The sequence below is a fragment of the Eubalaena glacialis genome, chromosome 18 (genome assembly GCF_028564815.1).
Source record: "Eubalaena glacialis isolate mEubGla1 chromosome 18, mEubGla1.1.hap2.+ XY, whole genome shotgun sequence".
Taxonomy (NCBI): Eukaryota; Metazoa; Chordata; class Mammalia; order Artiodactyla; family Balaenidae; genus Eubalaena; species Eubalaena glacialis.
The window spans coordinates 24,275,973-24,301,060 of NC_083733.1; the positions used below are offsets into that span (position 1 = coordinate 24,275,973).

The 25,088-nt window shown below is 39.7% G+C and overlaps 1 protein-coding gene and 1 pseudogene across 3 annotated transcripts in view; one reads left to right on the top strand and one right to left on the bottom strand.

Moving 5' to 3' along the window:
* The window catches only part of CDH8 (cadherin 8), a 367,319-nt gene that overhangs the window by 51,388 nt on the left and 290,843 nt on the right, over positions 1–25,088 (top strand). The window lies entirely within an intron of this gene.
* On the bottom strand, positions 21,492–21,721 carry LOC133078802 (thymosin beta-10-like; annotated as a pseudogene).

Below are 25,088 nucleotides of genomic sequence, written 5' to 3' on the forward strand. Positions count from 1 at the left end.
TAATACATGCAAATTGCTTACTATATTTTCAGCCCTGGGTTAGTGGTTCAAAACTGATGAGTCTGAGAATTAGGCAGACCTGACAGATAAGGCTAAAGAGGGGCATGGGAACTAATGTTTATTTCAAATATTTGAGATGGGGGCGTTGGATATATGGGGTTCTTAATGCACCAACAACTTGAAAAATTGTTAAGTAAGTGTAGAATTGTTGGATATCAATGTACCAATTATAAATCTGAAGGCAATTTAATCTATAACTGGAAACAGAAGCTGTGGGTCTTTTCTTCAGATCATCATTCAGGAATTTATGCCTCTGGGTTTATTTAGTTTTCACAATGTCATTTTCATGGACTACACTCCAAGTTTCTTAGCAACCTTAGATTCCTCTGTGTTGCTATGCATGTGGCTTTATTGGACCATGGGCTCTGTGGTATGAAGGAGAGGTGGGAAAAGCTCCAGGGAATCACATACGTGTTATTCAGGACTCTGAATAGTTATATAGTCACCTTTTTGGCTTAAGCTGGTGTAGGCAATTTCTGAATCCAGACCCATCTCTATTTGCAAAGGCTCATACGATCTCGACTGAACTCCATATCTCTCTGCCCGTCTCATTTCTGCTTTCCTCTCTGAGTGGAAATCCTTTATGTAGACTGCTTCTGCTAGGCACCTGGGTAAGAGGTTCTTGACAGCTACAGGCTTGACTCTTCCTTCCAACTCAAAAGACAATAGGAAAAGTGAGGTCCATTTTCACCTAGCACTCTTACGCTCTTCCATGGAAAGGTTCTGGTTAGTCTTGGTTGGGTGATGTTTCTGCTCACAGTTCAATCACATTTTTACGGCGAGGGATAGTCTGAACATTGTAGGAGCCAGGCCCAATTAAAAAACAGAATCACACACACACACACGCGCATAGTGTTCTCAGAAAAAAAGACATTTTTTCTTGCTAACGGAGTAGAGGAGGCACATACCAGTTCACCTTGGCTTTGCTCTTTTCTCACCAGCCCTCTCATTGCCTTCAGGAATAATGCATGGTGCTTACACTATCCCACCCCAAACCAAATCAACTACAAAAATAGAAGCTTCTTGCACGATGCTCCTCAGGGAGGTGAACAAGTTTTGTTCATTTTCTTCTTCCTTTGATGAACTCCATTCTTCTTGTTGTTTCTTTCTTGGTTTTGGAGATTCTGCATTTATCCAATTGTAGCTCCTTTGTTTCTCATTTTCTGATGTCTTTGATAATCTCTTTTCAATTTCCATTTAGGAAAGGAGACATTCTCCGATATTTTCTGCTTGAATTTCTATTCTCATCCTTCCCTTGAGTTTGGATTTTTCTTAGATCAGTGTGACACACAAATATGCATCTCTAAACTGGGTCTCTTTTTTAAGTTCCTAAACCACATGGCTAATGGCTCCACCTAGACATCTACATCAGCACTTTAAACTCAAATTATCATGGTGCAATTAAAAATACACGGATTATGGCATTTTATGGACTTGGGTAAAAGTCCAGTATTCTAGCTTTAGTAATGAGGTGACCTTGTAGAAAATCAGTGTATATTGTGTAGCATGTTTAGTATGGAGATGATACTACATGTCTTTAAGAAACGTTTTGAAGATCAGAGATACTGCGTGTAAAATCATGAGCAGATGCCTGAAACACAGCATTGAAGAAAGTTACTGCTATCATTAGGACCTCAAACTAAAAGAATGGCTTTCTTACCCTTTCAGCACCTACATATCAGTCCTAGGGAAGCACCTTAATTGGAAGCTTTGAATCACATAACTATCTCTGGGTCAAAACAGTGTTGTCTAGAAAATAGACCCATGCCTGATTCATGTTCTTAGAGCTGGGAAGGTACTTCCACATACTAGATTTACATTTATGCCATTGCACTTGAAGAGGTTGGAACATATAGTAATGGGATCAGGAGTGACATTATATGCATTTTACCCCACCAGTAGTACATAGTGAATCTATTAGATGCTTGGCAAATCTTTTGTTAATTAATGAATGCATTGGAAAACAATTACATATATATATATATATATATATATATATATATATATATATATATATATATATATATATAAAATGTATAATATATGTATTCTATTGGATTATTGTCTGACACTCATAGAATTAGAGTCTATTGGACCTGGGAGAGACATCAGATGTTATTCAGTACATTTTGCAGATAAATCCACATAGGACCTCTCTGCACACTGTATATTTTTTGATAGATTTCAAAATAAAATGTAGGCAATATTTAAGGGACCTGCTGCATGCTAAGACAGACAATAACCCCCTTACCAAAACCATTATATGATTACGTGACTCATTTAGCAGTGACTCAGAGGGGTAGGTGACTTGAACAAAAGCATACAGCTAGCAAGTGTCAGAGTCTGGATTCAAGCCTATGCTTCTGTGGTTTTAATAAGGGAGCACCCTGTGCTATGAAATGTCTTCTCCTGAATCACAATTTATGTTTTATCCTACCACGTCACACAGACAGAAATACATTTTTAACATTCCAGGGCTTCAAGGGAAGATTCAATCTACCCAGAAATCCATTCAATGACAGGTCTGCCACTGGAGTTCACTCTTTGTAGTGATTGTCTGTGTTTGTGCCTGCTTATATTCCGTAAGTTCTGAGAACTCTCATGTCAGATGCCAATCCTCACTTCATATCGTTCATTCTGCCAAGAGGAGGTCTATTTATTCTGAGTCATTTGTATCATTGTTGCAATTTAAGGGCAAGAAATATGCTGTTAACACATATCAACACAATCACCTTCATTTTTCTTTTTTCTTAAGTACATAACTGCCTGAGAAGGTTCATTTTGCTCCTTTTTTGTGTGTAAATCCAAACCCTAGCTCGGTGTTTTTCAACAATCTTGGACTCTTTTTTTTTTGCTCTTTTTTTTTTTTTTAATTTTTAATTTATTTATTTTTGGCTATGTTGGGTCTTCGTTGCTGCATGCGGGCTTTCTCTAGTTGCGGTGAGTGAGGTCTACTCTTCGTTGTGGTGCGTGGGCTTCTCATTGTGGTGGCTTCTCTTGTTGCGGAGCACGGGCTCTAGGTGCGCGGGCTTCAGTAGTTGTGGCGTGCAGACTTCAGTAGTTGTGGCTCGCGGGCTCCAGAGCGCAGGCTCAGTAGTTGTGGCACACAGACTTAGTTGTTCCGCAGCATGTGGGATCTTCCAGGACCAGGGCGCGAACCCGTGTCCCCTGCATTGGCAGGCGGATTCTTAACCACTGCACCACCAGGGAAGCCCAACAATCTTGGACACTTAACATTCTATCGTGGTCTTTTGCCAAGAACAAGAGGCAATTTGCGGTACAGGGTGACAGGGAGGTGTTCCCCACCCTTTTTTGGAGCAGTGGAAAACTTGTTTGAGATGAGCAGCCTGCACACTGTCAGATTTCCTGATGCTTTCTCAAGCAGCACTAAAGGAAATGAACTAATGGTAGCTGATGCTTGTGATGGGCAGACTCCCTCCTGCCGCTCAGAATTGGAATGTGAGTGAAACCTGTGGGGGCCAGGGCCAACCCTGAGAGAAACAGGTTTTTAACAGCATGAATTTATGAATCCAGTCAATGCAAATGAGAGCTTACTATGCTTGGAGTCTAAAAATGATGCCTCATTTATTAAATTAGGCTGCAGAAATTCTACTCCAATAATGTTAAATGAGAGTTTTTAACTCTCAAAGTCAGGCTTTTCTTTTGGTTATTCTCCTTATTTGATAGTGTTATTTTACACTGTCCTTCACATGGAAGGGAGAGCAAAGATTTGCAGATGGAAAGTGCTGTGCTTACAGCCAGATAAAAGTGGGTCAGAGTCACGATTATGCCTTTTACCTGCCCTACGTCTCACTGCTTTTAAGGTAACCTTTATCATCTTTAAAATGGGCATAATTCCCTAAGCTATAAGAGTGTGGTGAATGAGAGTGTAGGAAGGAGGATCATGGCCTATGACTCAACAGTTCAGTGGAAATAAAAGGAGGAGAGAAAAACTTCAGACACATACGTCGAGATAAGTGTTTTCACAGAGTAGTTTCTGGGGCACATGCAAGAACTCCTATTCACTCTTTTTTTTTTTTCCTTGAGCTGATCACAGGAATCTACGTAAAACTATCCTCCAAGGAACTCTTATTCTAGTGAAAGAGCCACTGGCCTTAAAGTCATGTCTCTACTTAAATCCAACTGTGATATAAGTGATATGAAAATTTTAACCCCAGCATGAGATTCTCACTAGGTTGCTAATGATCAGTATTAACATGATGGGAGGGAATGTGGTGGTATTGGAAGGAGAAAATGAAAACCTATACACTATTTGAAGTCAACCATATGTGGGAACTTTGGGCATGTCTATCTTTTACTAACTACATGACATGGACTAGTATTTTATCCTTTCTACTACTTGGTTTCCTCCTTTCTAAAGTGAAAATACCCTGTATTTGCATGATTGCTTTGATTAATAAACGAGATAATGCTTGTAATGATCCCAGCACAGAGCTTTGAATGCCGTGGTTGTTTTGGAGTGCCAGTCTTCTACCTACATCCTAAAAATTAATAATTGCTCATTGTTCGTTTCTGCGTTTTAGAACATAATTGACTTAATTTTAATGGTTTGATTCAGTGTATTCTTTAGTATTCTTATTTAGACACAGATTTTATGATGATGATGTTATATAGTTGAATATTTAGGTACATATTACGTGTGTGCGTGTATGTGTGTTTGTTATTTTTGTTTCTGAATGACCACACTTTCTTTCTTTTGTGGCCAAATTATATCAGTAGACAAGTTGGTTTGCTCTCACATTACTCCCACCTCATGTCTGTATGAAAGAAGTATAAGAAGTCTGTAAACTAGGGAACTGCTTTATCCTCTTCTTTTCAAAGCTACATTTTCAATGAAGAGGTTCATCCTAATAAGACCCTTTGTGTTAAAACCAATGAACATTCATTTTAATTGATAATTCTTCCTGAATTTTGAAATATGGTTTCTCATCTCAAGAAGCCAATTTTACTAACCCTTTGATACTGTCACATTTGTAATCAAGGCATAAGAACAATTAACTGTTAGGATTAGGGTGTAAACAGAAGGATAATTCACAAATATGCATTCTCCATACCTGTTATGCTAAAGAGCCACTGCAAACGAAAAGAATTAACATATGTTATGGGCCATTTTCATGAAAGTGCCTGAGAACACCTAGGTGGAAATATGCAGTGGCGGTGCTCCCCAAAGTACACTAGTGCTACCTCTGTCCTTGTTAGCATGTTTTATCAGGAAGGCAATCAGCTGTAAGAGGACCATATGTGTGTGTGTGTGTGTGTGTGTGTAAAATTGTTCTTTTGTTCTTTTGCTTTTCTTTTACTCAGAATTAAATTTATTTGGTAGCAGGAGACAAGAGTCTCTGTGAGGCATCCACTTTGTGTGAGCTCATTTTAGAATTTTTTGTTTAGGTTTTTAAGAGCCTGGGCGTATAGAAAATTGGGTAGCTAAATATCGAACTTAGGATACTTTGCTATTATGAACTTTGGGACTCATAAGTGTGTCTTTTGTTGGAGACATTTAATAAACATATGTGAAACAACTGTTCCGTGCCAGGTCTTGTGCTGGTGCTGGGGATGCCGTAATTACCATATTGCAGCGATTGTAGCCTTTAGGGAAAGATGATTTGTTTTGGATCTTACCTCCCCTGAGAATGTAAGCATATTAATAAATTAAGCATCAGAATGGGAGGTTGGTTGACAATGAAACAGACGGGGTACAGACAGAAAATAGCAAACGGGTAGGGGTAGTCTCGTTTAGATGATGTGGTCTTAAAGGGACCACTTTTGACATTTAATTAGACCATGATGCCCATTTGAGGGAATTTGAACATGCTGTTTCTTATATGTTGAACACTCTTGCCCCCAACCTCAATGCCAAAAGCCATAGAGAAGCAGCTGATTGGGGGTGGGGGGTAGGATGTATTTTATACATAAAGAACAGCATGATCAAAGGCCTTGAGGCAGATAGAGGTGGGGAAGAGCTAGATGCATATGAGGAACTAAGATACTTCTGTGTTAAAGGCCAGGTTACGCAGGCCAAGCTGACCACTGTAGACCACTGTAAGAAATCTGGATTTTATTGCTTTGTTCACAGGAAACCCATTGAAGGATTTTAAGCAAAAAAGGATGTAAAGTACTTTACATTAAAAAAAAAAAAATCAATCCACCTTCTACTGAGCAGAGAGGTAGTATGGAAAGAGAAAGGTAACCAGTAAACCATCTGTAAGGCCTATAGTTAACCCAGGAGAGCATGGATGATAATTTATAGAGAAGGAGAGATGTAGGTGATAGATTCCCTGTATATTTTTGGGCATTCTGAGACCCATAAAGAGGCAGTGATTTGCTCAAGGCCACAGACCCACTCAAGGGCTGAGCTAGAACTACAGCCAAGTATCTTTCCCCCCTAAGCCTGTGCTCAATGTAAATAAGTGAGCTTTGAAGGACTTTCCAGGGAGAAATACCCAAGGGTTTAATTGTGTTGCCATTGGCTGCCTCTTGTTTGGTAGAGATAAGCAAGACAGAAAGGCTTTAAACAAGCTTAAAAGCGGGTTTCTGAGTATTCATTTACATCTGATTTGTTAGAAGATTCTCAGTTAAAGAAAACAACAACAAAAAAATCAATATTACCCGTATATTTGCTTTCTTGAATTTCAGAAATTCTGGGCGCTTGGGAAAGACTTTAGAAAGTGGGTAGTTTTTTAATTTCTCAAGTCATTCCCTCTTCCTTTGTCTTTCAGTCTTTTTCACAATGGAGAAGAAAGTCTTAGTTTATTGTTAGTCTTTATCGAGTGTTAAAAAGAAAGATTAACACCTCCCTGGGCCTGAGGCTCCCCTTCCTCCTTTCTTTTTTTTAAAATTTATTTATGTACTTTTGGCTGCATTGGGTCTTTGTTGCTGCGCAAGGGCTTCTCATTGTGGTGGCTTCTCTTTTTGCGGAGCACGGGCTCTAGGCCTGCGGGCTTCAGCAGTTGTGTCACGGGCTCTAGAGCACAGGCTCAGTAGTTGTGGCTCAGGGACTTAGTTGCCCCATGGCATGTGGGATCTTCCTGGACCAGGGCTCGAACCCGCATCCTCTGAATTGGCAGGCAGATTCTTAACCACTGCGCCACCAGGGAAGCCCCCTCCCTCCTTTCTTAGAGACTTTGACAAGCTACAGCATCTAGACAGAATTTAATCACGTTGCTTCATTTCCATTGAATTAATTTGTATTATTACAGTTATTTATGGCATGTGATATAGGTTTTCTGTTGTATTTCAAAAAGTTTTCTTTTGAAATAAATTTGAGCAAAAAGTCAGCTTAAAGAGAAAAGTAAAAATGTTATAGATAGTGTGGGTATGTAACAAACATAAAGCAGGATTTTGGATCCCTCGTACCAGTCACCTCACTGATGGTCCTGTTGGCGTAGTGGAGACGTGGAGAGGGGTTTGCTAGCGGCCAGCTTTCTGTGTCTGCTCCCCCCCACCCCACCCCTCCCACTACCACTTTGTTTTTCACTCTGCGGGAAGAATCAGTTTCCCATATTCCCATAGTAAGGCAGTGAGTATGAGATACAATACAGCTCTAATATTCAGAAACCAACCTCATAATGGAGATGGGGGTGGGGAGAGAAGGATGAATTTAAATGTTTATCAAAGGAAACACTTTTTAAGGTAAATTATGCTTTATGTGTACCATGGAATGGTGCAGTCACTAAACATACCAAACTGATCTAGATACAATGTGGTAACTGATTTCTAAAACAGATTAAATGAAAAAAGGTCAAAAGATGCTGCAAATTTGTGCTTTATTTCTCCCATTTTTATAAAGAAAATAAATGCTGCATGCATGCTAATGTAGATGAAGATAGAAAACGTCTGGAAATATGCACTTGGGGAAATTATCAAGTATTGCCTCAGGCAGGTTGGGAGGTAGACTTGGGAAAAGGCTTACGTTTATTTTATACAATTTTATAACAATGTTCCATTTTGTCGAGTTATGCCATACTTTTCTCACAAAAACAGAAGGGACAGCACACATTTAGTTTTTTTTTTTTTTTTTAAAGCATTATTCATTTTAATTAATTAATTAATTTATTTATTTTTAGCTGTGTTGGGTCTTCGTTTCTGTGCGAGGGCTTTCTCTAGTTGTGGCAAGCGGGGGCCACTCTTCATCAAGGTGCGCGGGCCTCTCACTATCGCGGCCTCTTTTGTTGCGGAGCACAGGCTCCAGACGCGCAGGCTCAGTAGTTGTGGCTCACGGGCCTAGTTGCTCCGCGGCATGTGGGATCTTCCCAGACCAGGGCTCGAACCCGTGTCCCCTGCATTAGCAGGCAGATTCTCAACCACTGCGCCACCAGGGAAGCCCACACATTTAGTTTTTGAAGGAAAGGAATGAATACCAATTTTAAGTCAGAGCCCATTCAGTTCAACAGTATTAGAAGCAAGGCTTTAGGCCAGCAGCCCAAGACTAACTGGGCTTAAGGCAGACGTGCCCAGCACTTTCCTCAAACAGCAGATCCACGGGGTCACATGATGGTAACCGGAGATGCTGTGGGTGGCACAGTCATGGTGACATCCTCCTCATGCCTGCTCCTTTCCCCACCCCACGCCTAGTGAGGACTCAGGACTAATCCCAGTCTCAGGGAGACACGTTTACTTAGCATTTGTAGTTTTCCCACTTTTAACAACTTTCACAAAGATTTACTGAGTATCTGCTCTTTGCTAGGCATTGTTCTTGGTATAGAGATGCAGAAGTGCAGAAGACAGTCTTACCTAACGTGATTTTGGTGTGAAGCAGTCAATTTATCTTGGAAGGGAAGAGAACTATACTTACTTATGTAAGTGCTATGTATAAGGCAGGGATAAGAGATAAACAGTAATGCAGGTAGGGATTTCCTCTGTGCAGTGGTAACATCAGAGCAGAAGCTGGAAGGAAAGCACTGTGAAAACTCTTTCCCTGGAATGGGGAGGAGCTGGTCAGGTATAAGGAAAGAAAGAGAACACTGTGGCATCATCATCATCGTCCTGAGTGAGGCAGAGGAGAGAGACGGGCAGGGAGGGCTGTGGAGGTGGACAGGGATGCGACCGAGAAATATGTGATGGAGATTTGCGGCCACTGGAGACTCTGAGTGGGAGAGTAACGCGATCCGATACGTGCTTTTTAAGAGGTTCTGTCTTCAAGGCCGGAGTAGAAGCAGGAGCTCATTTGGGATGCTACTCTGATTTTCTTAGAACTTTCATCTTAGAACTTTAAGGAATGCAAATCCTCAGAGAATGTGGATGAGAGAAAGAAAGTAAAAGTGACGTGAACGCTCTTAAAGCTATCAGAGAGAGCTCCGACAATAGTTTTTAAAAGTATGAAGTATACTGCTCAGCTTGACCAAAGGATCCAGCCAGTCAAGACAGTGTCGGTGATGGATGATTGAGGAGGAAAGAAAGAAGGATGGGATGGAAACAGGCATGCGGACTGAATAAAGAAGGGGCAACAGCTCTGAAGTACCAGAAATTCACCCATTCTTTCTGTTTGCATGCTGCATTTCTTTCAACATTAGAGTATTTGTGAGTATTAGGCTATGGATTCCATATGTCACACTGCACTATTCAGAAACATCTTCAGTAAACATGTACTGAGTGCTCCACTGTGATAGGCTCTGTGCTGAAGACAGAAAAAATAGGCCACGTGGTGATTATGCCCTAAGGACTCAGCTTCTGGAGAGACAGGGCAGGTTTCTTGTGCGTAAAATCTGTGGAGTCACACAGGCCTCTGCTGCTCAGAAGGGCCCCCATGCCTGGATTCATTCCCTGCTGTCACTCTTGTGAGTGAAGTCTGATGAGAGAAAGGAGCCTGCACATAAGCAGAAGAGCTATGTGGAAGAAAGGAAAGTATTTCATATTTTAGTACCTTTTTTCCCTGTGTTTTCATTTTGTACTGGGCATCACGAATTATGTAGCTGGTTTGCAGCCAGACATGTGGATATTTAAACCAGTCATTACAGTAGACCCTGGCTTTTCCTAGGTGAGAAGTGCCCCGTGCACACGTGTAGTGTTAGAGGCACTGAAGTCAGACAGAGGTGGGAGATGCAGGGGGTCAAAGAAGGCTTTCAGGAGCAAGTGAGAATCCAGTTGACTTTTGAAGGAAAATCAGGAGTTGGACAAATGAGAGAAAGGACTTCTTTCAGGCAGAGAGAGCAAACAGTATATGTGACTGTGAGATGGTGTAAGGAGTTGTGCCTGGGGCTTTAACACTGTCCTTGAGGCTTTAGTTCAGGGAATGGCTTGGGGTTTTATTGACTGGAGATGGACCTGGAGAGAAATGGTCAGGCTCAGATCAGGGAGAGCCTTCTGTGTCACACTGTTGAGTAGAGAAGCAAATTGTCTCTGAAGTACTACTTTTAGTAAATAACCTCAGATGTGCGGGTAGTAAGGAAGGTGTTCAGGAGAGTGACGATTGTTTTTATTAAGTATTACATGACACTCCTTGTGCAGATCTTCTCATGTGCATCACTTTGCTTCATAAGGCTGTTTTGAAGATTCCTATTCATCCCTACCCTGGAACATGGATGAAGGAACTGAGGTTGAGCCTATGACTCTCCAAACAGGTGGCCTTAGAGAAAGTGGGAAACTGAGATTCATGTCAAGTATTTTGACTTCAGAGCCCATGCTCTTGACTTCCACTTTTTTTTTGGCATCCCTCCAGAATGGTAGGCCAACAGCCATGGTGGGAAAAGGCTTTGACGCATTGATAAGGCTTGATCTAAATTATAAGGGTTGTAGAACTTTACTGTGTTACTGTTATAGATGAATGTGACAATATTGCTTTCTTACATTGCTATAACTCTGCTTTGTTTAGCTATTTTCCCACATACCACCACACTCATATAGATTAATTCAACTTTCAGATAGATCAAAGAACTCTCATAACTTCAGGCCCGCATACATACTTTTTTCTTTTGACTGGAGAGCAGTTCCAAGCACTCTTTTATTTTGCTCAGCCTCTAGAAACCCACCTAAGCTATCACTGACCTCTGGAATTTTCCTTGCCTCATGCAGACTGGCTTGGCTTCCCTTTTCCAAAGTTCCTTAATCCTCTGTGCTTTCTTATCTCTTGAGATAAGTGTACTTATCTCCTCTCTCACTGGACAGGAGGTTCTTGAGGACAGGCACATGTTTTATTTCTGCATTTCTGCACCATTTTATTCTGCATATACTCAGTCTCTAAAACAATTGGGAATATAGTCAGTGTACAATTGTATTCCAGCGTGTGTAACCATCCATTGTCCTAGTAGAATCTGTTTAGTGGAGTGCCTGACATTAACAGAAAATTCTATTGAGTGCCTAGTGTAAGGCAGACACTGTGCTGGGTTCTGGGACTATAAAGATGAAGGAAAAGACATGTTAAGGATGAATGGGAGAAGGGAGAAGAAACAATTTTAAATATGGTGCTCTGCAGAGGTGGGGTTATATTCAGGCTGTAACCTGAAGGGTGAGAAACCATTTATGTAAAGATTCATGTGGAAAGTATTTCATCCATTGAGAAAATACCAGATTCAAAGGATCTGTGTTGCAAGAAAATTTGTCCTGTTCAGATAGCCTGTGTGGCTGGACCAGAGCAAATGAATGTGTGTGCCTGAGTGTATATGTGTTTGTGTTCGTACATCTCTATGTGGTTGTTCATATATTTTTCAGTCCTTTTATTTCCATCCTTAAATCCTACACTATACTTTTTTGTACCTGAGCTGAATGGCTACTTAAATAGTTGGAGTCTCTTGAAGTCACATTAACTGGTGTTCTGTTTCACAGAAACAGTGAACCTGGCAGATAGGGAGGGTTTCCAATGTGTTCATTTTAAACTACACTTAGCTGCTGCTCCTGGCTCTTAAATTGACATTCTTTCTGGCTTCCTTGAAGGGAACAATCAGATAGACTGTAGGTGGTCTTGCTTAGACATTTGAAGCTTTATTCTTAGACAAATACTGCCAGGATATGCTTTGATTCCTGAGAGCAGCTAGAACCTTTCATGGTGTGTGTGTGTGTGTGTGTGTGTGTGTGTGTGTGTGTGTGTATCTATATGTCTAAGGGGAGGAGAAAGGACTAGTAACTTTGATCTCTTGAGTCTCTGATTGTGTAATTAAGAATTAATTGGCCAAAACCTAATTTTGAATATATAGCCACTTCCACTAACTTGCTTCTGCTGAAATGATTTGCCAAGCAATATTACATTAACCCCTGATCTACTCTGAATCCACCTGTTTCTATGAATGTCAATATTCTGCAGTGGAGGATAGCATGGTCTTCATTAGATGGAATTCCATTTCTTTTTTGTTTGTTTTTTTTGTTTTGTTGTTTGTTTGTTTATTTGTTTTTTGGAATTCCATTTCTTAAACACTTACTGGGTCTATGGCCTTGGTTAAATCGTTTTCCCAACTCTCATTTACCTTCTCATCTGTGAAACAGAGCCAATACCTACTTTAGAAGATTACCTTTGAAATACAGTGTTAGTGGTAGTTCATTATGTGTCCACTTTTAAGATTGTTACTACCAAGCAGAGTTTATAATTACAGAATTATTATTTAGATGTCTCACTTTTCCCATAAAAATTGGGAGTCAGTTTTCAAAAATCAAATAATTATGTGCAGTTGAACTGATTCGCAAAAGAATTTTTGTTCTGCAAATATGTTTAGAGTATTTATCATGGTTCAAGTTTAGTCCCAGGTGCTAGGAATATAGAGATGTGTAAAGCCCGTTCCTAGTCATTCTAGAGAGCATCATATTAAAATCACTGTCGAGACTGGTACTGGACATGAAATCCTGAGTAGGGGAGAGGATGTGAAACCAAGAGGGACAAACACCATATCTAGTTTTTTATACTTCCTTTCTCCATAGCAGATAGATGAGAGGTGGTCAGTTGACTTAGAAATGTGTCCTCCTGAGATATAGGAAACCCTGCCATGAAAAGATTTCAACTGAGTGGAAGACTCCACCCATCAGTCTCTAAATAGGGGAAGCATATGTTCCAAACATGCTATATGAATTGAGATGATTTTATAAAGTTGACCAATATAACTTGAAAGAAAATTGAATCTTTTGGTAGCAGTTATTCTTTGTTTAGTCCTCAGTCCTTTGATATTTGAAAGAGAATGTTTCCACATAGTCATAGCATGTCTTTCACTCATAATACTTAACCAGTATCTGTTTTCTAAGTGAAACAGAATTGGTCTTGTGCTCAGAGATTTTGGGAGACAAGAGCTAGTATTTATAATACTAGTTTCCCACTAATAACAATATGATACATTATTTTTAAATACATTTGCACAAAGAACAACAAATAGAATTAACAGTATTCTGGTATAGAAAAAAAATCAAGTAGGTGGAAGGGAAAAAAGCAAAAATATGGAAGTAGTACTGTGCTTTGTGAAGATTTTACATTCTAAATATGTGGAGTCCCTCCACCTACCAATCTTTCCTCTTCTACCCTTGAGGTCCAAATGATCAACTACTTTCATGATTTATTGAAAAGATATCCCAGGTGATTTCCTTGCATCCATTTACTCCCCTTCCCAATTTGCACTCTATACTTAATCACAGAGGTGATACAATTTGATGTGCATTTTGAAAAGATCATGTGAGATACTACACATTAATCGTTTTTCTTTACATATAGGAGATAAAATCTTGAGGATCTCTAATAGACATCACATGACTTGCCCCTGCCTTTCTAGTCAACCTTCTGCAGACCATGCATCCTCTTCAACATAATCTGTGCTCCCCCCATCCTGGCCTCCTTCCATTTCTTGATGTTTACATGGGTTTTTTTCCTCTGGGTTTTTCATAGGCTCTTTCTTCTATCTTGAATTCACCTCCCATGCCATCCCAACTCCACATTAACTCCTAACCTTTCTGAAAAATCTCAGTTAAATATTTATTTCATTTGAGAAGCCTTCCCTGACACCCCTTCATGAAGTCAAATCTCTTCCTTCATTTTCACATGATACCCAATACTTATCTTCTATAACACTTAGCAACACAAATACCAAAAGTAAACACAAAACATAAAGAAAACCGTAAGTCTGTCCCCCAAGTCAAACTATACATTATTGTTTTCTTGGTGTTAACCATTATAGTCTCAGCACCTAACACAGTAAAGGAGCTCAAAATATATTTATGTTTGAATTAATTATTGAATGGAATTCTCTCATGGTATTCTTCAACTGTGGTACTGGTATTTTGTTTCTATGTAATAAACTCATGCAGGAAATTAGAGTTTACTGGCTTATTTTAACTCATTAATAATAAAAGTAATTTTCACAAATTTCAAAAAAGAATTTATTTCATCAGGCAATTATTAAACATCAGGTCTAAAGAACTCTACTTTGGAAGATACACTGATGAACAAGAAGACATGGGCACTGCCTTCAGGATGCCTAATAATATTCAGTAACTGATTTAAGGTTTATTCTATTTCTTTCTACATCAAAGGTTTCTACTAACTTATGCAATGAATGAATTCCAGCAAAGTTGGCAAATTCCTGTGAAGCAAATCCTATTTTCCCATCGACTTGCATTATGATATTGAAAATGCATTTCCTCTTGGTGAGGGGACCTGCAGTATTCAATTGCTTAGCATGGTGGATGCCTGGGAAATCATATCCCTTTAAATGAGTAAAGAGAAAGGAAGGAGGAGCCATAGGTGTTATAGGAATTGCTGATGTCCTATAAAGGTGCTGCAATTAAAAGTTAGTGGTGGCCTAGAAATTATTTCTGGCTTTTACCTTCAGTAGAGTAAATATGAGACTCAGTAGTGAAGGCAAGCAGAGCCTTTTGGTTTTGAATCCCAGTTTTTCCCCACTAGTGGAATGACCTAGGGCAATTTACTCAACTTCTTTGAGTTCCATATTTTTCAAATGTGAAAGTAAGATAATATGGGATTTTTCATAGGTGTATTGAGAGGACTAAACAAAGTATATATGTATTGCTTAGCATAATGTCTGATACAAAGGAAGCACTCATTTAAATATATCTGTTTATTATTATTACTATTATTAGTAGTATTACTCTTAGCCAAAGACTGGAGTGTAGAGTGTTAGTGGCATAAAGACATAAAGAATTAGAAATAATAGTTGACCTGGTGTTGGGGAGGAAAATAAGAAAATATCACATCTTGAGGTTTGTTTTTTTTTTTTTAATATTATCATTTTTGGCACTAAGCCATTTGATCAAAAGCAATAGGGGGGATCGACAGCCAGTTACATTCCCCATGGTACTCTGCACTCATGTCATTTAATCTTTTCAACATTGATTCACTCAACAAACAAGTATTGAACTCCTATGCACATTTGCTAAATAGAGTAAAATCTAGCACCTTCCTGCCATATTTCCCTAAAGTTGTCTGTCTTAAGAAGAGCTGCTTCTCAGCTAAAAATATTCTACTTTCTGTCTAATCTCTAGTACCTTCTCTCAACACATAAGTCAGAGAGGGGAAAAAAATGCATTTGGGATCAAAAGGTCTTGCCTTCTGTATTACAACCTGTACCACTTACCAGAGAGTGTGCTGGACTCATCCTTTACAGACAGAAAGGGCTTTATCAATAATTTTGCTGTACCACATCATTTACAGGTCCCTGACTGTCTTGATTTCAGGCTTATTCAGGCTACACATGCTGTAAAAAATCAGGGCACAGGAAACACAAGTGTGATGCTGTGGTTCATGGAGCTTAAGATGTCTTAACTCTAACATTTACTCAAGTGTATCCTGTGAGGTATTAATAGATGTCACATGAACTAACGTTTCCCAGTGTTCACCACAAAACCTGCAAGTTTGTCATATTAACATGTTTCTTTGCTGCAGGAGTAATCAGACTTTTTTTTTTTTAACATCTTTACTGGAGTATAATTGCTTTACAATGGTGTGATAGTTTCTGCGTTATGACAAAGTGAATCAGCTATACATATACATATATCCCCATATCTCCTCCCTTTTGTGTCTCCCTTCCACCCTCCCTATATCACCCCTCTAGGTGGTCACAAAGCACTGAGCTGATCTCCCTGTGCTGTGCGGCTGCTTCCCGCTAGCTAGCTATTTTGGTAATCAGACTTTTAATATGCTGACCTGTTTTGTGTATCTCCACATTAGTGATATAGCATAAAGTCAGCACAGCACGTAAGTTCCCCAAAATATATTTGATCACTTTGGGTGCATAAGATTATTTTTAAAAATATTCACCCCCTCTGCTACTTCCATCATCAGAGGAGTATGTTTCCCTGCCCCAATTTTATCAAAAGTATTGAGAGAAGAAAGATAATTTTCTGATAAAAAGATACTGTACTGAACAATTAACACATGCTCTTGTCTTCAGCATATTCTTGAGAGGGATTAAAAATATGCATTTAGCATCTGTTGTTGAACTGCTGCTTCTTTCAGTCAGCGCTGGACAGGTTCTTTGCCACTTGGGGCCCCAGTTGTATTCTGGTTACATATTGGTAATATTTGGTGAATAATGAATGAGTAGCGTGTCTGCTATTGGAGAGACACTGTGCTAGATGTTAAGTGTTGACTGTGTTCTAAGCCCCTTTTGGATGTTTCTTCCAATTTCATGAATTTTTTAAACCTAAACTTACGTAATCAGATTCAAATCAGAAAAGCAAGAGATCAGAAATACTCAGAAGCTAATTCTTACAGTCAGGCTTAAGTTAACCCTTTGATAGATATCTTAATGTCTTTCTGTTTTATTATATTATTCTTTACAGTGTCAGCACCGCTTAAACATCTTCTCAGATCTTGTCCCAATTTGGTGTCATTAAATGAAGTTCAGTTGGTAATTACCAACTGATTGATTTACATGTGGTTTTTCTCATTGTGTTGCCATTATCAAAGTGGGATTCTTTTTTAAAATTATTTATTTATTTATTTATTTATTTTTGGCTGCATTGGATCTTCGTTGCTGCCCGCAGGCTTTCTCTAGTTGCAGTGAGCAGGGGCTACGCTTCATTGCAGTGTGCGGGCTTCTCGTTGCGGTGGCGTCTCTTGCTGCAGAGCACGGGCTCTAGGAGCGCAGGCTTCAGTAGTTGTGGCGCACGGGCTTAGTTGTTCCGTGGGATCTTCCCGGACCAGGACTCGAACCCGTGTTCCCTGCATTGGCAGGCAGATTCTTAACCACTGCACCACCTGGGAAGTCCCCAAAGTGGGATTCCTAATGGCTAGATAACTAGGACAGAAGCATGGACAGGGAGGGTATGCTGGTTAACTGTGCGTGATCAGGAGTCCCTGTGCCCTCAACCACATAGTTTGCCTGACTGTCTCACTGTAATGTGAACTCCATCAAATGCACATGTCCTTGGATTATTTTCATTTCCTTGTGGCATCTATTATTTGAGAACAGAGCCACAACAGCCTTGTAAGTTGGCCAATAGCAATTCCATGCTGAAATTTAAATACAGTTTTAACACTGTTTGACATTTATTTTAATCTTAGACATAATTTACAATACTCTAGAGTAATGAATGAAGCTTTTCTAAGAAAGAATTGAAACAAATATGTAGAATGAAGGGAAAAAAGCATATCCATGTATTAAGTCTGAAAAGAAGTGTTACTTCATTTAGAGAAAAAAATGTAGTATAATTTCTCTCAGACACTACCCAAAACATGAACTCTATTCCATTTTTGTTTTCCATTGACTCATATATTCCAGGAGGAGAGAATTCAACCTAGAATGAGAATTTCTTGAAGGAAGGGGTCACGTTTTATTCATCATCTCTGTGTGTAACTCCTCTGGAAAATAATAGGGACTCAAGATATGTTTGTATGACTCTGTATGACTGAAAAGTACCAAAGATTGAATGGTACAGTTACAAAAATACGTTTTTGGGGAATGATCAGCCTTTTCCTTGACACATTTAATACAGTTTTTATTCAAACTGTTTAGATATTTTTAAAAAAACTCAATACCTTATAGAAAAGTCATATTTGCCTTATTTTCTCATAATCATTGTAATAATAATCATACCCAAACCTAAAGTGAAATATACTTCAATTTAGAAATAAGATCTACAATAGCATTCATGTGTGGGAAATAAATAATGGTTTGGAGTTGTTTTGATAATGTTTGTGATACTGTTTTTGAGCAATCTTGAAATTCTTGGGTTTAAGAAATAAAGACCTGTTTCAGACCCATCAGCAAAAGAGTACTTGGTAAATTAGTAGAGACACTGCTTCAATCACTGTGGAATATTCCACTCAGTAAGTAGGAGAATTGACCTCTTACCTGGGAACCAGATAACCAGATTTGGTCAACTTTAGTTACCTACAGTCTGATTCCAGATCCTCAATTACTAGATCCTCAATTACTTCTCTTCTCCTCTCTGAATTCTTTACATAACATTGTTTTTCGGGATTTCCCTGGTGGTCCAGTGGTTGAGAATCTGCCTTCCAATGCAAGAGACATGGGTTCGATCCCTGGTCGGGGAACTAAGACCCCACATGCCTCATGGGGCAACTAAGCCCCGCAACTACTGAGCCCATGTGCCACAGCTATGACCCGACGCAGCCAAAAATAAAAATAAATAAAGTAAATAAATATTTTTTTACAAAAAGATTGTTTTCCACCAGCCAAGAGAAGAAGAACAACACTGTCGTTCAGCTTAGCAAATATTTATTAAGAGGCCAAAAGGTGGAGATCTAGAATCTGCAGGCATTTATTTATGAGCTGTGCTTCCTTGGACAAGTCATTCAGTGGCATTGAACTTCAGAATAATCTTTGTCCTTTCTAAATTCCATCTTGTTTTCAGGGTCAAGAGGGTTAACATGTACAAGGGGAAAAGGTGGAAGAAAACTATACGTCCTGCACAATTACTGTATACCAAATAGTGTACCTTTCAAACCTCAGCTTCCTAATTTACTAAGTAAGTGTGTTCATACCTACCTACTTCAAAGGAGAAAATAGAAGTTTGAGCAGGCACCAGCTGTCGGAAATTGAACTCAAGTCCTGACATGCCTGATTCTAAAATTTATGTCTTTTATTTTTTTTCTAAATATCCTCTCCAGAAACACTGTAAATAAAGGTATTAAAAGCAATGCTTTCTTTAGAATTTTGCTAGGCACCATGCAGTACACGATCTTCAATTCTTATGGTTTCCACAATTTCCTATAGATACACTTTTCACTTAGAAATAAAAAAGAGGGGGACCTTCTAGATGGCGGAGGAGTAAGACATGGAGATCACCTTCCTCCCCACAAATACATCAACAATACGTCTAAATGTGGAACAACTCCTACAGAACACCTAGTGAACACTGGCAGAAGACCGTAGACTTCCCAAAAGGCAAGAAAATCCCCACGTACCTGGGTAGGGCAAAAGAAAAAACAGAGACAAAAGAATAGGGAGGGGACCTGCACCTCTGGGAGGGAGCTGTGAAGGAGGAAAAGTTTCCACACACTAGGAAGCCCCTTCACTGGTGCCAGGAGGCGGGGGGGGGGGGGGGTGGTGGGAAGCTTCAGAGCCACGGAGGAGAGCGCAGCAACAGGGCTGCGGAGGGCACACCTGAGGGGCTTGTCTGCTCACCCACTGGGGCGGGCGGGGGCTGGGAGCTGAGGCTCGGGCTTCGGAGGTCAGATCCCAGGGAGAGGACTGGGGTTGGCTGTGTGAACACAGCCTGAAGGGGGCTAGTGCGCCACAGCTAGCAGCGAGGGAGTCCGGGAAAAATTCTGGAGCTGCCTAAGAGGCAAGAGACCATTGTTTCAGGGTGCAGGAGGAGAGGGGATTCAGAGTACTGCCTAAATGAGCTCCAGAGATGGGCGTGAGCCGCAGCTATCAGCTCAGACCCCAGATACAGACATGAAATGCTAACACTGCTGCTGCAGCCACCAAGAATCCTGTGTGCAAGCACAGGTCACTATCCACACCCCCCTGGGAGCCTGTGCAGCCCACCACTGCCAGGGTCCCGTGATCCAGGGACAAGTTCCTTGGGAGAACACACAGCACGCCTCAGGCTGTTGTAACGTCACATCAGCCTCTGCCACCGCAAGCTCACCCCGCATTCCGTACCCCTCCCTCCCCCCGGCCTGAATGAGCAAGAGCCCCCTAATCAGCCGCTGCTTTAACCCCCTCCTGTCTGGGTGGGGAACAGATGCCTGCGGGTGACCTACATGCAGAGGAGGGGCCAAAACCAAAGCTGAACCCCAGGAGCTGTGCAAACAAAGAAGAGAAAGGGAAATTTCTCCATGCAACCTCAACAGCGGATTAAATCCCCACAATCAACTTCATGTACCCTGCATCTGTGGAATACCTGAATAGACAAAGGATCATCCCAAAATTGAGGCGGTGGACTTTGGGAGCAGCTGTAGACTTGGGGTTTGCTGTCTGTGACTGATTTGTTTCTATTTTTATTTTTATCTTAGTTTAGTTTTTAGTGCTTGGTATCATTGGTGGATTTGTTTATTGGTTTGGTTGCTCTCTTCTTTTTTTTTTTTTTTTTTACTATTATTCTTTTATTTTTTTATTTTAATAATTAAAAAATTTTTTTTACTATCTGAGCTGTGTGGCTGACAGGGTCTTGGTGCTCCAGCCTGGTGTCAGGCGTGAGCCTCTGAGGTGGGAGAGCCAAGTTCAGGACATTGGACCACCAGAGACCTCCTGGCCCCAAGTAATATCAATCGGCGGGAGCTCTCCCAGAGATCTGTGTCTCAACACTAAGACCCAATTCCACCCAACGGCCAGCAAGCTCCAATGCTGGACTCCCCATGCCAAACAACTAGCAAGACAGGAACACAACCCCACCCATTAGCGGAGAGGCTGCCTAAAATCATACTGAGTTCACAGACACCCCAAAACACACCACCGGACTTGGACCTGCCCACCAGAAAGACAAGATCCAGCCTCATCCACCAGAACACAGGCACCAGTCCCCGCCACCAGGAAGCCTACACAACCCACTGAACCAGCCTTACCCACTGGGGGCAGACACCAAAAACAATGGGAACTATGCACCTGCAGCCTGAGAAAAGGAGACCCCAAACACAGTAAGTTAAGCAAAATGAGAAGACAGAGAATATGCAGCAGATGAAGGAGCAAGGTAAAAACCCACCAGACCAAACAACTGAAGAGGAAGTAGGCAGTCTACCTCAAAAAGAATTCAGAGTAATGATAGTAGAGTAATGATCCAAAATCTTGGAAAATACATAGTACATAGTACTCTCATTACTATGATCCACAGGATTTATTACTATAAAAAATACTAAATTACATTTAGTACTGTAATGTACTAAATGTAATTTAGTTTTGTTTTTTTTTTGCCACGAAGTGTGTTTTATTTTCATTAATCATACAAATAATTTTCTATAATATCCCAGGGCAAACCGGAGAATTTGGCAGTCCGATTGGAGGGTCCCTTCAGAGACCCACAGGCCCGTGGCATCAGCATGGAGTGCCCGGGTTCACAGTGCAGGTTGTTGCTCGTGTCTATCTTGCAGGTGGCTCTCCCTCCACATCACGACTAGGGTCTCCAAGATGACGGGGGTGGAGAATACTCCAGGTTCTTAGGAAATTTCACTTCGCTTGCTTCTCCTGCTCAGTGGTCTCTTTGGTTGCCAAGGTGTTCTCCTACGTCTCCGTCTTCTTCAGCTTGGCCTTATCGAAGCTGGCGATTTCCCCCATGTCTGGCTTCTCTGCCATTTTCTTAAAACAATCTGAAAAGTTCTGCTCCAAGCCCACGGTCCTGGTGCTCTGACTCGCGTTGGTGCAGCAAGAGACAAAATCCAAAATCCTGTGGATCATAGTAATGATAGTACTATATACTATGTTTATAGTAATAAAACTGTGGATCATAGTAATGATTTAGTACTATAATGTACTAAATTATATTATAGTACTATAATGTGCATTAGTACTATAATGATAGTAATGATCCAAAATCTTGGAAATAGAATGGAGAAAATACAAGAAATGTTTAACAAGGACCTAGAAGAACTAAAAGAGCAAACAAACAATGATGAACAACACAATAAATGAAATTAAAAATTCTCTAGAAGGAATTAATAGCAGAATAACTGAGGCAGAAGAATGGATAAGCGAACTGGAAGATTAAATAGTGGAAATAACTACCACAGAGCAGAATAAAGAAAAAGAATGAAAAGAATTGAGGACAGTCTCAGAGACCTCTGGGACAACATTAAACACACCAACATTCGAATTATAGGGGTCCCAGAAGAAGAAGAGAAAAAGAAAGGGTCTGAGAAAATATTTGAAGAGTTTATAGTTGAAAACTTCCCTAACATGGGAAAGGAAATAATCAAGTCCAGGAAGCACAAAGAGTCCCATACAGGATAAATGCAAGGAGAAACACACCAAGACACATATTAATCAAACTATCAAAAATTAAAGACAAGGAAAAATTATTAAAAGCAGCAAGGGAAAAGCAGCAAATAACATACAAGGGAACCCCCAAAAGGTTAACAGCTGATCTTTCAGCAGAAACTCTGCAAGCCAGAAGGGTGTGGCAGGACTTGTTTAAAGTGGTGAAAGGGAAAAACCTACAACCAAGATTACTCTACCCAGCAAGGATGTCATTTAAGATTTGATGGAGAAATTAAAACCTTTACAGACAAGCAAAGGCTAATACAATTCAGCACCACCAAACCAGCTTTACAACAAATGCTAAAGGAACTTCTCTAGGCAGGAAACACAAGAGAAGGAAAAGACCTACAATAACAAACCCAAAACAATTAAGAAAATGGTAATAGTAACATACATATCAATAACTACCTTAAATGTAAATGGATTAAATGCTCCAACCAAAAGATGTAGACCGGCCTAATGGATACAAAAACAAGACCCATATATATGCTGTCTACAAGAGACCCACTTCAGACCTAGGGACACATATGGACTGAAAGTGAGGGGATGGAAAAAGGTATTCCATGCAAATGGAATTCAAAAGAAAGCTGCAGTAGCAATTCTCATATCAGACAAAATAGACTTTAAAATAAAGGCTAATACAAGAGACAAAGGAGGACACTACATAATGATCAAGGGATCAATCCAAGAAGAAGATATAACAATTGTAAATATTTATGCACCCAACATAAGGGCACCTCAAGACATAAGGCAAATGCTAAAAGGCATAAAAGGGGAAATCGACAGTAACACAATAATAGTAGGGGACTTAAACACCCCACTTTCACCAATGGATGGATCATCCAAAATGAAAATAAATAAGGAAACACAAGCTTTAAATGATACATTAAACAAGATGGACTTAGTTGGTATTTATAGGACATTCAATCCAAAAACAACAGAATACACTTTCTTCTCAAGTGCTCATGGAACATTCTCCAGGATAGATCATATCTTGGGTCAAAAATCAAGCCTTGGTAAATTTAAGAAAATTGAAATCGAATCAAGTATCTTTTCTAACCACAATGCTATGAGACTAGATATCAATTACAGGAAAAAATCTGTAAAAAATACAAACACATGGAGGCTAAATAATATGCTACTAATTAACCAAGAGATCACTGAAAAAATAAAAAAGGAAATAAAAAAATACCTAGAAGCAAATGGCAATGAAAACACGATGACCCAAAACCTATGTGATGCAGCAAAGGCCGTTCTAAGAGGGTAGTTTATAGGAATACAATCCTACCTCAAGAAACAAGAAACATCTCAAATAAACAACACCACCTTACACCTAAAGCAATTAGAGAAAGAAGAACAAAAAAACCCCAAAGCTAGCAGAAGGAAAGAAATCATAAAGGTCATATCAGAAATAAATGAAAAAGAAATGAAGGAAATGATAGCAAAGATCAATAAAACTAAAAGCTGGTTCTTTGAGAAGATAAACAAAATTGATAAACCATTAGCCAGACTCATCGAGAAAAAAAGGGAGAAGACTCAAATCGATATAATTAGAAATGAAAGTGGAGAAGTAACTCCTGACTCTGCAGAAATACAAAGGATCATGAGAGATTACTACAAGAATCTATATGCCAAGAAAATGGACAACCTGGAAGAAATGGACAGATTCTTAGAAATGCATAACCTGCCGAGACTGAACCAGGAAGAAATAGAAAATATAAACAGACCAGTTGCAAGCACTGAAATTAAAACTGTGATTAAAAATCTTCCAACATACAAAAGCCCAGGACCAGAAGGCTTCACAGCCGAATTCTATCAAACATTTAGAGAAGAGCTAACACCTATCCTTCTCAAACACTTCCAAAATATAGCAGAGGGAGGAACACTCCTAAACTCATTCTACGAGGCCACCATCACCCTGATACCAACACCAGACAAAGATGTCACAAAAAAAGAAAACTACAGACCAATATCACTGATGAACATAGATGCGAAAATCCTGAACAAAATACTAGCAAACAGAATCCAACAGCACATTAAAAGGATCATACACCATGATCAAGTGGGGTTTATCCCAAGAATGCAAGGATTCTTCAAAATACGCAAATCAATCAATGTGATACACCATATTAACAAATTGAAGGAGAAAAACCATATGGTCATCTCAATAGATGCAGAAAAAGCTTCTGACAAAATTCAACACCCATTTATGATAAAAACCCTCCAGAAAGTAGGCATAGAGGGAACTTACCTCAACATAATAAAGGCCATATATGGCAAACTCACAGGCAACATGTTTCTCAATGGTGAAAAACTGAAACCATTTCCACTAAGGTCAGGAACAAGACAAGGTTGCCCACTCTCACCTGTATTATTATTCAACATAGTTTTGGAAGTTTTAGCTACAGTAATCAGAGAAGAAAAAGAAATAAAAGGAATCCAAATCGGAAAAGAAGAAGTAAAACTGTCACTGTTTGCAGATGACATGATACTATACATAGAGAATCCTAAAGATGCTACTGGAAAACTACTAGAGCCAATCAATGAATTTGGTAAAGTAGCAGGATACAAAATTAATGCACAGAAATCTCTTGCATTTCTATACACTAATGATGAAAAATCTGAAAGAGAAATTAAGGAAACACTCGCAGTTACCATTGCAACAAAAAGAATAAAATACCTAGGAATAAACCTACCTAAGGAGAA